Source organism: Pinus tabuliformis, chromosome 6 (assembly GCF_031772625.1).
Source record: "Pinus tabuliformis cultivar Carrire ecotype Pingquan chromosome 6, CPIR1, whole genome shotgun sequence".
Lineage (NCBI taxonomy): Eukaryota > Viridiplantae > Streptophyta > Pinopsida > Pinales > Pinaceae > Pinus > Pinus tabuliformis.
This window is the reverse complement of record NC_142292.1, coordinates 1,303,260,082-1,303,274,727: the sequence shown is the minus strand read 5'-3', so window position 1 is coordinate 1,303,274,727 and position 14,646 is coordinate 1,303,260,082.

The window sequence follows — 14,646 nt, the reverse complement described above, 5'->3', positions numbered from 1 at the left end:
TGATGGCATTATACATGGTTCCCGACATTCTACATTCCTCTACTACCCGAAGAAGGTCCATTTTGATCATCTCATAAAAGGCAATGTAGAATTCGATGGTCCATCCATCTGGACCCGGGCTACGCTCCTTTTTAAACCATTTGATGGTGGACTCAAGTTCTTCTGGGGTCACCGGATCAAAAAGAATCTCAGCTTCGTCTTCATTTACAAACCTGGGGAAATGTCCAGCAATGTTGATGATATCTGCAATGTTGGAACCCGGGGGTTGCTTATATAAGTTCCTGAAATGGGCTGTACCCATCTGTGAGAGCTTATTGAAAGTGTCTGCCACTCCACCCTCGGGCATTGGGAGATTCCAAATAGTATTACTGACTTTTCTGCCTTTGGCATAATTGTGAAAAAAGCGAGTGTTGTCATCTCCGGCCTTAAGCCAGGTGGCTCTACTGCGCAACCGAGTAGATTCTTCCCTCTCTTTAAGGATTTTTTGCTTCTGATTTTCCAACTCCACTAAGTGGGATTTATCTGCCTCCGATATGAAACCCAATCCTCTTTCATCGGTGAGAGAGGTGAGCTCATCTTCAATGTGCATGAGAGCTGCTACCTCCAGCCTGTATTTGTTCCTAGCCCATTCGATCGAGAGTTCCTTGAGCTGCAATAGATTCGTGCAGAAGCCCTTAGCCAAGGAGTCAGCTCGATCAATCGGGTGTAAGGGCCAGAAATCCGTAACAAGTTTGATGTAGGATGGGTCCTGTAGCCATCCATGATTGAATTTGAATGGCGCCTTTGGTTTTTTATTTGGACCGATTATTTCCAGATATATAGGGTGGTGATCTGATATACCTCCATTCCCCACCCATTGCCTGTAGAGGTGTAGTCTTTGAAGCAGAGATCCTTTCATCAAGAATCTATCAAGTCTACGAGCCAGGGCAGCATCACCGATCCTTCTGTTCCTCCAGGTGGGTAGGGGTTTAATCATTGGGACATCGCTCAAGTCATGACGATCCAATAGATCAGTCATGTAAGCAGATATGGGATCAATTTGTGCTGAGGCTCCCCATGATTCACCATAGCCCAGAGAAAAGTTTAGGTCCCCCCCGATGAATAAGTGTTCAACAGATAGAATGGATAAGCCCAGAAGATTGTTCCAGAAGGCTTCACGCTGGTGGCACAGCCCGTATATGTTTATAGCCCTGAGAGAGATGCCCAAGTCTGCAGAGAAAAGATCGAGCCCCAGAAAGCCAGGTCCCCCCCAAGTACCTTGGGCTTTAATGGTAACAGGATTATATCCAATCGCTAAACCACCTGATCGACCAGAGGAGTCCATGGTCGAGAACTGCCAACCGGGGAAGATAGAAGATAGTGAGGCCGCTATGGAGTCCGCAGGACCAAGGGTTTCTTGGAGAAATATAATATCGACAGGAGAGGATTCATACAATCTCTTGAGGGCTAGTTTCTTTGAGGCACTAGCCAGGCCTCTGCAATTGAAGGAGAGACACTTCATGGGGGAAGGTGTCCAGGGGTGTTCTTCGCTCTAAGTACCCCATCAATAGTGGATTGTCTCCCGGTGGCTACCTCTGCCCCCGCTCTCCGGATAGCCTTTGTGAGATCAGATTTTCTCCCTTGCGAGGTCAGGGAGGACGGGCCAGGTGTAATTATACCCAAACCAATGTGTGAAGATTGAGGGCCCTGAGAGTGAGGGCGAGGCCGCAGGAAATAAGGGTGATTTGCGCCCCTGGGTGATGAGAGGGATGATGTAGGGGATGTAGGTGGTAGAGTGGCGGTGACCACAGGGGCAATGACGGAGGATGAAGGCATCGAACAGAATGCAGCAGATAATGAAGGAGATGATAATGGAGATGAAGACAAATATGACAATGAAGGATTTAGAGAGTTACCCGGAATGCCTGTGGATGCCGATGCTGTGGCCGCCCGAGATCTAGTGACCGGAGCAGTTGCACGTCCATGCGAGACACCCTGGGCCTGAGGAGCAGTATCAGTGGGGATGCTCGTGATCGGGACATGTTGTGCAACCGGAGAGATTGATCTCGGAGTGGGGATGGAGGAATCAGGTGCGTCTGCTCGTCTCTGGTTGAGCGGGCAGTCCTTGAAGACGTGCCCCACCCTATGGCAACGACGGCATCTGAAGGGAACGCCTTCGTAATCTAAAATCTGAACACGAGTGTATCTTCCCCAATGAAGAGTGATTTTTTCCTCCAGACCTTCGCGAGTGTCTAGGTGCACCAGGATCCGGGCGAGCGTTCTGTTCCTAGACTCCACAAAGGTGCGATCATGATCGAGGTATGTGCCCAAAGCATTTCCAATGCGGATGAATACCTCTTCATTCCAGTATTGTAGGGGAAGTCCCGACAGTCGAACCCATAAAGGCCCAGCTCCAATCTGTTCTCGTTCCGGATCAAACAGAGGACTCCATCGCTTGAGCAACACCGGCGCCATCTCAATATGCCAGAATTTGGCCAGAACCAGATCCGTATAATTTTCTTTTGCGAAATGAAGAGCAAACCAGCCGCGGGGGAGAACCTGTACTTCAGGGAGTTCCATCAGAATCCCACCCCAGATTTCCTTTACCCATTGTGTTAACCGGGTCGCAGAGTAGGCTCGCCCCCGGACATGACCCACCAGAATAGTATTGGCCATGTTTGCAGCCTCTGCTATGGCCGTGGTCTCACCAAACCAGATAGAGATGTCTTTTGCTGTGGATTTGACACACTTAGTTCTCTTTTTACCAGAACGCGGCACAGAAGGGTGGTGAACCAAGGGATCCGGGAGGCAGTCTGGCGGATTTGTCCTGGAAGAAGCAACTTTGACAGCAGGGGTTTCAAAACACCCCGAGGGAGAATGGAGGAGCGCGGAGAAACCAGACGATGATGGAGGGGGCTGGCTTGAGGAGGGTGGAGCCGGGATGGAGGATGACAGGGGACGCGATTCGAAAGGCGGAGATGGAGGGATCACAGATGATAAAAAGCGAAGGGTTCCCGGAGATAAGGGGGGAAGGTCCAGTCCAGCCGATTCAGAGAGAACAACACCTTCTGGCGTGCCCGAGGGGGGGGGGGACCGGGATAGAAACCGCAGGGGAGGGGTGCGACCCAGGAAGCAGAGGGCCCGGAGCAGCAAACGATGATGCGAGAGGAGGGCGTTCGAAAATGACCTGAGACGGGTGCGGGTCTTCGGAGTAATCGATTTCCTCCTCTGTGTCCATAACCTCATTAGCCGATTCCATGGTGAAAGAGACAGCGACAGTTGTGACCTGAAAAATCGGGCCCGGTCGGCAGGTTCGAACGGAGGCTGTGGGGAGTCTGCAGGCTGAGGAGATAGGGTTTCATGATGCCCTAACCGAAACCCTCGCGGTTAACAGCAGAGCGCGCCGGATCACTCATCCTCGACCAGACACTCCCTACAATCGATTATCATCTTCAATCACTTGTTAGAAGTTAAATTGAAATCATTTTAAAATTATAATCACAAAATATGATTAATATTAAACAAAATTTACAATTCAATTAAAATGCAAAAAAAATACCAAAACAAACAAGAATACTCATGATCAAACAAAACAACAAAGCTTTATATATATATATATATATATATATATATATATATATATATATATATATATATATATATATATCATCATTCTTTACGATCAAGGGATCTTATCGTGGTTGCTCCTACCTTTTGTATATATGTGTAACAAGTACTTAACCATCACATTATAAAGGTGGGATATTCACTTATATTCCAATGATTGAGAATATTTTAAATGAATTTATATTATGTCATTTATGTTTTATTATTATTATTATTGTTTAGTTTAAAATGTAATTTAAGATTCCTCAAATTTATTTAGGATATCAATTTAAACGTATATGTTTTTTTATTTTTATTTTAAATATTGGTAATTTTATTAGACAGGCACAAAAACACTAAGTAACTATTTAATCATTAATGACATTCTCTTTAATAGCCTCACATAATAGAAGGAGATCTTTCTTTTTCTACTCAATAGTATTTTGGGAATCTTGTGTCTCATTCTCTATATGCAAAAAGTTCAACCTATTATATATATTTTAAGAATAACTCTATATGCAAAAAGTTCAACCTATTATATATATTTTAAAAATAACTTGGAAGTGTTATATCTTATATCTTTAACATATAATGAACAATAATTTATAGCAAAATGAAAAAGTTTCTTAATAAATTTAATTTTTATCTTTCTTTTTAACCATTCATTATTTTTACTATAATTCTCAATATTCCCATTTCATAAGTCAATTTAATTTCAAATCTCATTCCTAATTTAAAACTAAACTCAAAAAATTCTAAATTGAAAAGACTAAACTCGAAACCTTCAAAACTACACATGTACATAAGAATTCAAAAAATTAAAATAACTATCATCATAAAAAAATGAATTGAAATTATGAACACCAAAAATAAAATACATAAATAAATCAATTCAAATCAACACGGAGGACTAATACAAAAAATAATGAATTAATGTTTCCATAAAATACGTATTAATAATAAAATAGAAAAAATTAGAAAAATATAAATAATTTATTATTTCTTAAACCTTTAGTGCTCTTCACAACTAACTTTAAATTTTTATATTAATTTTTAAAATATTTATACATCTGTAAATACCAGAAACAAATTTATCACATAAGTATACTTGTATAAAGTCATATGACTTCACTCGCCAATACAACCACTAGTATTTACAATTTATGAAACCTAACACACCCAAATGTCCAAACCTACATATTACATTTTCATATACTTCCGCGTTTATCTGAAGTAGGCTGGCAGTATGCCTATGGCTGCTAGCACGCAGGCAAATCACTAAATCTCCAATGTCTGATTGCATGCACACCTCTAACGTTGAAGACGTTCCAATGATTCCTTTATCTGACTGCGGTGACATCAATTTCAAATTGTAAAGGGGAACGAATGAGTTTTGAGGAAATCACAGAGCGTCGAGAAGAAAATCCAGACCATGGGGAATCCCCATTAAAGCTAAGTGGATAACAAGTCAGTACCAGCAGACAGCAGGGGCAATACAGCGACCGGCCAGATTTCCTAAAACAACCAAGTAATATCCACTGGTGTCATGAAAAACCACCAGCTTTAAAAAAATACAAAAATAAAAGAAATTACCCTAAGTACATTTCATCTCTCGAATAAACTAAAACGAATAATTCATTTTACAATATTTTTGTTCAAGGATAGTGTTCACCCATCCTTGACTATCGAGAACCTTAGGGATTTCACTGATTCACACCAAACATGACCTAGTTACTTTTCTAATAACACTATCATAGATACTTTTCTAATAACACCATGATTTATCTTAAGTACAAATTTAACACGAGTCTAGATAGGAAAAAATACAATGTGTTATTTTTGAGGTTTGAATATTTGTGAATGGGTAAATTAAGGTATTAATTCTGCATTATAGTTGTGGAGAATGATATCCTACTTAACTATAATAATAATGTCTTATTAATCTCTCACATAACATAACATAAAGTATATAAATCTATTTCCATGAACATTTTCAATGTTGTTTTTTAAAAATATATTAGATTTTGTATAGTTTTTTTCATGAAAAAATCGCAATTTTATTTAGAAAAGTGAACAAAATTACATATAGTAGATGCTAAAAGCATATGCATAATAGCGGATCTTGTTGACTAATATCAATAAAAACTCATCATAGAGTTACCCTATTCTACTCTTTCCTACCTTTCCATTTTTTTTTTCCACTTTTCGCCAACCACTAGAGTTGGTGTGGATGATACAATGGTCCTTTGAGACTCATTTATATTTGATGGGATTTCTCTGTTAGAATCTGAGGCCTTTGATGCGTGAGTTCCTTTGGTACCAATTGCTTCTTTTTGAGAGGTAATCATCACAATCTGTTGTTGTTGTTCAATATGCATTGGAACTAACGCTGAGTTGTGTTCTGTCTCGTCCTTCTGCGTGGTGTCCTGGGAATTATGAGCATTATTATTTGTGGTATTGTCTGTAGTTTCTTCTTCTTCTATTTCAGCTACCTTTGTTTTAGAAAACTGCCATCCTTTTGGCTTTTGGGGTTGTCTCTTTTTTCTTTCTTTTTTATTTTGAGGACAAGCACTTTGAAGATAACCAATTTGAAGACATGTATGACACCTGGAGGCCGTATTCTCATAGTCAAGGGGCTGGTACCACTGTTGATTGTTGTGATATAGCATGATGTGATCAACTAATCCACTACTAAGGTCTACCTCCACACATATTCTAGCAAAAGTGAAGATGCCCTTTCTGACGCGATCTACATCTACTTTTAAAAATTTCCCCAGGCATTCCCAATGCCTGCTAATACTTTGTGATGCCAAAAATGAAAAGGTAGATTATGTATTCTTACCCACATTGCAATTTTGGAAACCATCAAGGTATTTGCGTCAAAGCCTGAGAACCATGGTATCATGAATAGACCCACATTACCCCAAAACCATGGTCCCTCGTGTAAAACATGTTCCTTATCTTTTGTTGTGTCAAATTTGACAATGAAGAAAACTTTAGAGCATAAAAGGATGTCACAGTTTTCTATCCACGTGGAAGCAATCCATTTATGTAGTGCCTCTGATTTGGGCCAGGACCCATTGAATCCACAAACCACTACTTTAGAAAGGAATTCATCATAATTCTCATTTACCTCAGGTAAATTAATTGTTAGTGTTGACACTTGGGTCATTTGCTCCACAATGCAGGGACCAGGAGTAGTGGGAGGCAGTTCTGGTTGTTTTTGTGGCTCCATCTTCCTTTTGACTGCATCTTTGAATGAAGCTAGGCCTTCTGAGCTTGTCCCAGGACATCCTCCTAGAAGTCTTGTGTTAAAGAAGATGGTTGAATCATGTCCAATGTTATAATCTTGTATCTTGTATTCCTCTTGCAAAACTTTCCTTGCATAAATCAGAGTTTGTAGTCTAGCGGGGATACCCATCCTTTCTTGACTCATTTGTTTAAGAGTTTTTATCCCCTCCTAATTCCAGACCCTCAAACAAATCGATTTCTCTTCAAGTGATTTGATAAAGAGAGGGATCAGGATTCCTTCAGGTGGTTCCGGCGATAGATGTTGCAGATCCAACTTTGAATTGCTCCCCGCTAGATAGCGTTCTTTGCCTGCCTTTACTGCTCCCCAACTATAATAATAATGTCTTATTAATCCCTCACATAACATAACTTAAAGTATACAAATCTATTTCCATGAACATTTTCAATGTTGTTTTTTAAAAATATATTAGATTATGTATAGTTTTTTTCATGGAAAAATCATAATTTAATTCAGAAAAGTAAACAAAATTACATATAGTAGATGCTAAAAGCATATGCATAATAACGGATCTTGTTGACCAATATCAATAAAAACTCATCATAGAGTTACCCTATTCTACTCTTTCCTACCTTTTTTTTCCCCACTTTTCGCCAACCACTAGAGTTGGGTGTGGATGATACAATGGTCCTTTGAGACTCATTTATATTTGATGGGATTTCTCTGTCAGAATCCAAGCCTTTTGATGCATGAGTTCGTTTGGTACCAATTGCTTCTTTTTGAGAGGTAATCATCATAATCTGCTGTTGTTGTTCAATAGGCATTGGAACTAACGCTGAGTTGTGTTCTGTCTCGTCCTTCTGCATTGTCTATAGTTTCTACTTCTTTTATTTCAACTACTTTTGTTTCAGAAAACTGCCATCCTTTTGGCTTTTGTGGTTGTCTTTTTTTTTATTTTGAGGACAAGCACTTTGAAGATGACCAGTTTGAAGACATGTACAACACTTGAAGGCCGTATTCTCATAGTCAAGGGGTTGGGACCACTGCTGATTGTTGTGATATAGCAAGATGTGATCAACTAATCCATCACTAAGGTCTACCTTCACACATATTCTGGTAAAAGTGAAAATGCCCTTTGTGACGTGATCTACATCTACTTTTAAAAATTTCCCCGGGCATTCCCAATGCCTGCTAATACTTTGTGATGCCAAAAATGAAAAGGTAGATTATGTATCCTTACCCACATTGCAATTTTGGAAACCATCATGGTATTTGCATCAAAGCCTGAGAACCATGGTATCATGAATAGACTCGCATTACCCCAAAACCATGGTCCCTCGTGTAAAACATGTTCCTTATCTTTTGTTGTGTCGAATTTGACAATGAAGAAAACTTTAGAGCATAAATGGATGTTACAATTTTCTATCCATATGGAAGCAATCCATTTATGTAGTGCCTCTGATTTGGGCAAGGGCCCATTGAATCCGCAAACCACTACTTTAGAAAGGAATTCATCATGATTCTCATTTACCTCAGGTAAATTAATTGTCAGAGTTGACACATGGGACATCTGCTCCACAATGTAGGGACCAGGAGTAGTGGGAGGTAGTTCTGGTTGTTTTTGTGGCTCCATCTTCCCTTTGACTGCATCTTTGAATGAAGCTAGGCCTTTTGAGCTTGTCCCACGACATCCTCCCAGAAGTCTTGTGTTAAAGAAGATTGTTGAATCATGTTCAATGTTATAATCTTGTATCTTGTATTCCTCTTGCAAAACTTTCCTTGCATAGATCAGAGTTTGTAGTCTAGCCAGGATACCCATCCTTTCTTGAATCATTTGTTTAAGAGTTTTTATCCACTCCTAATTTCAGACCCTCGAACAAATCGATTTCTCTTCGAGTGATTTGATAAAGAGAGGGATCAAGATTCCTTCCGGTGGTTCCGACGATAGATGTTCCAGATCCAACTTTGAATTGCTCCCCGATAGATAGCGTTCTTTGCCTGCCTTTACTGCTCGCTGTGAATCAAGACAATATCATCCCTGTCTCGCGACTCCCAATTTCGAGTGCAATTTGCATCCCTAGGGCATCGATCCCAGAATTGATGTAGAGGAGAATGTACAGATTTGTTTGCAGATCCCTTGCATTGATCTAGTAAGAAAGTGGAGACTGCCTCATTTGGGGGATTAGTGCAAATGATTAGTGTTTGATTTTGGGGTAAAATATTTCAGATCTGGCGAGATTGTTGCTAACGGAGTTCCCATTATGCTGTAAATCATGTGATCCAATGAGCCACAATGAGATCGACATGTTATTAATGAGAAAGTTTACCCGGAGGAGTCCTCCCACGATCTCTGATCTGGATCGGCTAGATCTGCCCCTGGTGAAAGCACTATGATGCTCAGTGGGGATAAAAATCGCAGCTTGGGGCTCTTGTAAACTTCGCCACTGATCCATCACTGACTGGTGTTTTGTGAGTACTTAAGATTTGGCTTCCTCTTGTTCTGTTATTCCAGGATGGGGATGGACGTGACTGCATCAAAATTTTTGGGGCTTCCGCGATACAGGTACCTACCAAAAAAACCCCACTTCGTGAGCTCCGTATATCCCCATCGTCCCCAGCGTCCTCCGGGCCCCTCATCATATGTGAATAGGATAGAGTGATATTCGCAGAATGCGCGCTCTTCTCTGCAAGTTTCGGTGGGAGTAGGAAGCGAACTTCGCAAACAAGAAACTTCAGAACGTTTTCACCACACCATGTATCGAGATCTGGGGATGTGGCAGAGCCTTGCCTCACCGGAGCGTGGAGAAAATAGTTGTCATCCTGTGAAACCCTAGCTTCCTTCGCCATTCTCACAGTGCCGATTCGATTTGATCCCCATTTTTCTATTGATATTATTAATTATATTAATGAAATCTCTTTCTTTTTTTTTAATATATTGTTTTGATAAATTAAATAATTATAAGAATATTGTGCACATCATTTTAATTAAAAAACATAAAATTATAAATTTTTGATTGGTTGAAACATATGAAAACATTAATTGATTGTAGTTTAATATTATATAATATAAACATAAAATTACTCTAATGAACTAAGTTTTGTTGATTTTAAACATCATTAAAGTTTAATTAAACTAAGGTATAAATGCAAAACTACCATGATTATAGTTGTGAAGCTTAAGTTGTAACAATAAAAAACAATGAAGCATGGAATTTGTCTAGTTGTGTTGAGTTACTCGTTTTTGTTGAGTTTTCTCCTACATTTTATACTACTTTCTTTTCCTATAGTTTTAATGACATAGTCTCCAAACTAGAGTAACTAAATGTTTTGACATTATTATTTTTATGACAAAGTTATAAATACATTTACTGTTATATATTTGTGAAAAATATAGTCATAATGCTTAAGCATTCATAATGACATTATTATTTTTATGACAAAGTTATAAATACATTTAATGTTATAAATTTGTGAAAAATATAGTCATAATGCTTAAGCATTCATAATATGTTCTAAATGCATGTGATAAATATGATGAAAAATGCACAATAATATTAAGAATATGAAGTTAATAAAAAAAATGTTATAAAAATACAAAAACAATATCTATGATAGATATGATAAAAAATGCACATTAAATATTAAGAATATACCTCGTGGGTCAGAATATAAAGTTAATATTAAAATGGTATAAAAATACTAAAAACAAAGTAACTTTTCATTGAATAGTAAATCTAAAAAAAAATTCAATGTAAATCTAAATGTAAATGTAAAGATTTCATTAATGATAACTAATGTAAATCCAAATTTGATGCTCATCAAGTAGGAATTTATACCATATAGTTTATTAATTACATGATATAATATAAAATGTTAGGTAGAATACAACTCATGTATTGTGTGAGCAAAGCCATAACACTTGGCTAAAGTTTGATCAAAGAGAAAATAGTTTGATAAATTCAATAAATGCAATTTATTGTTTAATTGTCTATCTCACTTACTCCTAATCCCTTGTTTACTTGTCTACCCCGCTTTCTTAGTCACTAATCTCAATCTCAATGTCCATATGGTGATGCCCATCAAAGGCTTTGCTCTCAATTGTTTCACCTTTAGTTATATTACTGGGTTTGTAGCTCCTTTCCATCAGATTTTAATTGAAGTGGAAGCAAGAGAGGGATGTATTTTATCCCCATCACCGATTTCCCTTTCCTATTTCGTTTCATGAAGCAAGTCTCTCTAAACTTTGTGTTGGACAACATTCACAGAGAGAATCTAGGTATTTTTAGGTTTAGTTTCAACTATCATAAAGTTTGAGTTTAACTAATTCTATAGTCAAGTTTCAGTTAATATGTTCTCTTTTCAAGGGGAATACATTTTAATTCAAAACTATCCAAATTTTACCAAAATTCAAAAGTAGGTAAGGTATGGATGTAATTTTGCACATATGATTTTTTAAGGCTTGTTTGTTTGTGAGTAAACCATCAAACCACAAAAACCTTGGAAGTTAAAAATACAATCTAAAATATTCTCGCCACGACTACAAATTTCAATGATTTACCCCTTTAGTATCTTCATATAACCTTAAAAGAATTCCATAATAAATTTTGAACACGGATAACACAACAATAAAGATTGAATATTTGGGAACATGATGTTTAAAATATTAACAAGGAGTAAAGAATATCTGTGGAATTGTTAAGGAAATTATGCTCTCGATAATGATAAAGGTTGAATAGTTGGATCACCCCTACACGTGCTTCTGATAAACATCCTTTTAGCTTTCATGAACCAAAAACAATGTAGACATGTAAAAGAATGTGTAACACACTCCTCCCACATCTACCCAAATAACCAGGGCAAACATGTCACAAGAAGTTACTATGATATGATTTGAATCCGTATGTGTCAGTTAAGGAAGTGGAACCGGTGGAACACATCACATCGACCTTCCACATTAGCAACAAAACTCCCAAGAGCCATCCCAATCACTCAGGTAACCAACCCCTGATACCAGCTGAAGTTTTAGCGCATCAAACCCCTTGACGCTCCCTTGATATGGACCAGGGTGTGTCTAGGAGGCTTTAGACACTCGCACAACAAAGGCAAGTGAGCGTCCGGGGAGTTTTTTCCCTGGTGCTGTGCCTGAGACTCTGGGATTTGTGCCACTTTTTCAGGCCCATAGTTAGGTGACTTCCCAAAACTCAATGGCACCTTCAGAAATGAAATTTCATTGTGGAACAAAGATACATTTGCAAAAACATCAATAAGTACTAGAGTGGACTCCTACTAGCCATGATAGACATTTCATCAAACATGTCACAAACATGAAATCTACAGGTCTTAACACCAGAACTAAGCACATGGGTCTCATTCTTATCTAAGAATCACTAAGAAGCATTGATGCCTCAACACATTAGTTGCAATTTCATCTATTAGGCCATAGATACATTTTTCATTCATTTACAAGTAAAAAAATAATGAGAGCCATACACAGCCACTGTCATAATACATGTTCATAACTAACATAATAAAAAAAAAATATAAAGGAAACAATAACCATATAATCCACATATAAATTGATATAATACTCATGAATAAACAAGGAGAAATAACCTCATATTAATGATGTAATGCCGACCAGGTTTGGAACTTCCATGAACCACCTGACCATAGACATGGATGAGCCAAATCTCTCTTCAACTGATCACCCACATGCCATATTCCAAGCATGAATGTGGGATCTCATGGAACAATCCATCAAAACTGAACCAGGGCTTCGAGAGGCCAAACTATCTCAACCCATCAAACATTGATTCCACCTCACAGTCGAACATCACAAACCATCACCAGATTGGTCTCTACCCAAGCCTTCTAAGGCTCTAGAGCATTTGTTCCAACCCAGATTCCAGGACTAGTAACTCAACCCACAACTGTCGTCGGGCTTCCAGAGAATTTTTGCAACCAAGGTTTCCAGGATTAGTAACTCAACCCACAGTTGTTGCTGGGTTTCTAGAGTGTTTGTCCAACCTGCAAGAATTCCAGGATTAGTAAGTCAACCGACCAAGGGCTTCCAAAGTGTTTGTCCAACCAATGCTTCTAGGACTAGTAACTCAACCCAAGATGTTACATGCCTTCTAGAGTGTTTGTCCAACCAAGGCTTCCAAGAGCTAGTAACTCAACCCAAGCTAAACTAAACATGAGAACCAACCAGAAAAAAGAAAGAAATGAACCCACAACACCATGGCTATCCAGGAAATGGCAAAGCTAGGAAAATCCACTATCAATCTAGACAATCCTCCATGCCAATGACAGATCATGACCAATAAATCACATCCATATGCCATGCATGCCAAAACTAGTAAGGAAAACATACATGCAGCTCGGTACCTACAAGCAAAAACTGTTGTAGCTGTTGATCCCAATGTCCTGTTGCGTTTTCCTACTCTTCCTTTGCCTTAGTGCTCCAAGCATCCAAGTATGCCACACTCTCCAAGAGTGTTCCAAGAAAACTCTAAGTGTCCAAGAGTATGAGAGAGAGACAATAGAATGAGAGCTACAAAACTTAATTGACAAAAAACTTACACTAACCAAGCCTGCCCACTATTCCTCAGAAGCTTTTGTATTAATGAGGTCTCTATTTTCTTCATTTTTCTCCTCACATGTAACCTATGACCTTTCACCTTCCTTTTCTCCTAATTTCCATTATTTTTCATAAATAAATGTGTCATAAATGCCATTTTTCTTTTCAAAACCATTGCCATTACCTTTTCCAATTTCCTTTAGCCATAATAACCAAAATGAAAACCCAATAGGATGATTTTCCCACCATTCAACTTGGAATACGTGTCCTCTAACCTTGGTCTTATATATTTTTACATGGATTTTTAACCAAGGCTGTTACAGAACCCTCCCCCTTGGGGGAAGACCGTCCTCGGTGTTCAATGAAACCTATAAACCAACAAACTGCTGAAAACAAACATACTCCCCATGGAGCTTTATAACATAGCTAATTGCAGTATTTACAATGATCATTGATGAAACATGACAAACATACCGTTTACTGGAGCTTTATAACACAAATCATTTTAGTATTTACAATACTAATCACATATACTTAAGCACATTTTCTTCAACCGACAAATAACCATACTATCTGTGGAGCTTTATGAACTAGCTCGATACAATATTTACAATAATAGACACATATACACATTATGCACATTGACTCAACCCACAAATAAAAGGATACAATGCTCGTTTCAATCAACAAGAGAATCTAGAGGCTTACACCTCCACCCTCAAAAGTAGTACCACGATTCACCTCCTTCCTAGGAAGTCCGAATCTGTTGTCAAAGTCAAAGTTCCATCCAATGTCCAATGCTACAATCCTGCGCCGCTTGTCTTATCAGTGAACAATTACCAGCTCATTGTTCCAGGGCACTCTCCCAATGTGCATATGATTCCATCTGGAAATTCTAATGACCAAAACAAATCCATCCCCAACCTTCCCTTTTCTGCTACACAATCCCTCGGGCAATCTAGTCACCCCCTTCTATGCAGTCACACACCTTTCAAGTTCTGCTAGCACCCCCATCTTGGACAATCCATCCCTCAACAAGGTTTCCTGTCATCGGAAGGACTAGAAACCAAGGCATATCCCTGCCTCAAACCATCATTTCGGTCATACCATGCTCATGGCAATCAATGGACACAATTGGGTACTAGTTTCCCACAATGGCCCTGGTCCTGAATGATTTACCAACATACTTTTGCCTGTTCCAATTCCTTTTGCTGTTGTTGCTAGTGCTTAC